The sequence below is a fragment of the Arachis hypogaea genome, chromosome 4 (assembly GCF_003086295.3).
Source record: "Arachis hypogaea cultivar Tifrunner chromosome 4, arahy.Tifrunner.gnm2.J5K5, whole genome shotgun sequence".
In the NCBI taxonomy this organism is placed as follows: Eukaryota; Viridiplantae; Streptophyta; class Magnoliopsida; order Fabales; family Fabaceae; genus Arachis; species Arachis hypogaea.
The window spans coordinates 66,418,497-66,420,079 of record NC_092039.1 but is presented as its reverse complement, the minus strand read 5'-3'; the positions used below and the strand labels follow the sequence as shown (position 1 = coordinate 66,420,079).

Here is a 1,583-nt window from a genome sequence, read left to right as displayed (position 1 = left end):
AGCAAAGGGAGTTCGTCCTCCCATGTCTCATTACCAAATAACTTGTCATTTAGCTTCATGATTGCTCCAAGGTACTTAGCAACTTGCTCTTCAGTGACATCTTCGTCCTCTCCAGACGAAGAATACTCATCAGAGCTCATGAATGGCAGAAGTAAATCCAATGGAATCTCTATGGTCTCAGTGTGAGCCTCAGATTCCCATGGTTCCTTATTAGGGAACTCATTGGAGGCCAGTGGATGTCCATTGAGGTCTTTCTCAGTGGGGATCACTGCCTCTTCCTCCTCTCCAAATTCGGCCATGTTGATGGCCTTACACTCTCTTTTTGGATTCTCTTCTGTATGGCTTGGGAGAGTGCTAGGAGGGAGTTCAGTAATTTTCTTACTCAGCTGACCCACTTGTGCCTCCAAATTTTTAATGGAGGACCTTGTTTCAGTCATGAAACTTTGAGTGATTTTGATTAGATCAGAGACCATGGTTGCTATGTCAGAGTGGCTCTGCTTAGAATTCTCTGTCTGTTGCTGAGAAGATGATGGAAAAGGCTTGCCATTGCTAAACCTGTTTCTTCCACCATTATTGTTGTTGAAACCTTGTTGAGGTCTCTGTTGATCCTTCCATGAGGGATTTGGATGATTTCTCCATGAAGGATTATAGGTGTTTCCATAGGGTTCTCCCATGTAATTCACCTCTTCTATTGATGGGTTCTCAAGATCATAAGCTTCTTCTTCAGATGAGGCGTCCTTAGTACTGCCTGGTGCAGCTTGCATTCCAGACAGACTTTGAGAAATCATATTAACTTGCTGAGTCAAAATTTTGTTCTGAGCCAATATGGCATTCAGAGTATCAATCTCAAGAACTCCTTTCTTCTGATTCGTCCCATTGTTCATAGGATTCCTTTCAGAAGTGTACATGAATTGATTATTTGCAACCATTTCAATGAGTTCTTGAGCTTATGCAGGCGTCTTCTTCAGATGAAGAGATCCTCCAGCAGAGCTATCTAATGACATCTTGGACAGTTCAGACAGACCATCATAGAAGATACATATGATGCTCAATTCAGAAAGCATGTCAGAAGGACACTTTCTGATCAATTGTTTGTATCTTTCCCAAGCTTCATAAAGGGATTCACCTTCCTTCTGTTTGAAGGTTTGGACTTCCACTCTAAGCTTACTCAATTTTTGAGGTGGAAAGAACTTTGCCAAGAAGGCATTGACTAGCTTTTCCCAAGAGTTAAGGCTTTCTTTAGGTTGTGAGTCCAACCATATCCTAGCTCTGTCTCTTACAGCAAAAGGGAATAGCATAAGTCTATAGACCTCAGGGTCAACCCCATTGGTCTTGACAGTGTCACAAATTTGCAAGAATTTAGATAAATACTGATGAGGATCTTCCAATGGAAGTCCATAAAACTTGTAATTCTGTTGCATTAGAGAAACTAATTGAGGCTTAAGCTCAAAGTTGTTTGCTCCAATGGCAGGGATAGAGATGCTTCTCCCATAGAAGTCGGGAGTAGGTGCAGTAAAGTCACCCAGCACCTTCCTTGCATTGTTGCCATTGTTGTTGTTTTCGGCTACCATGTCTTCTTCTTG

General features: G+C 41.9%; 1 non-coding gene across 1 annotated transcript; it reads left to right on the top strand.

The window, feature by feature from the left end:
• The first annotated feature begins 1,058 nt into the window (after nt 1-1,058).
• LOC112799499 (small nucleolar RNA R71) lies at nt 1,059-1,166 on the top strand. The gene has a single exon (XR_003201076.1). It is a non-coding gene; the product is annotated as a small nucleolar RNA R71 (small nucleolar RNA).
• Nucleotides 1,167-1,583: the final 417 nt, after the last annotated feature.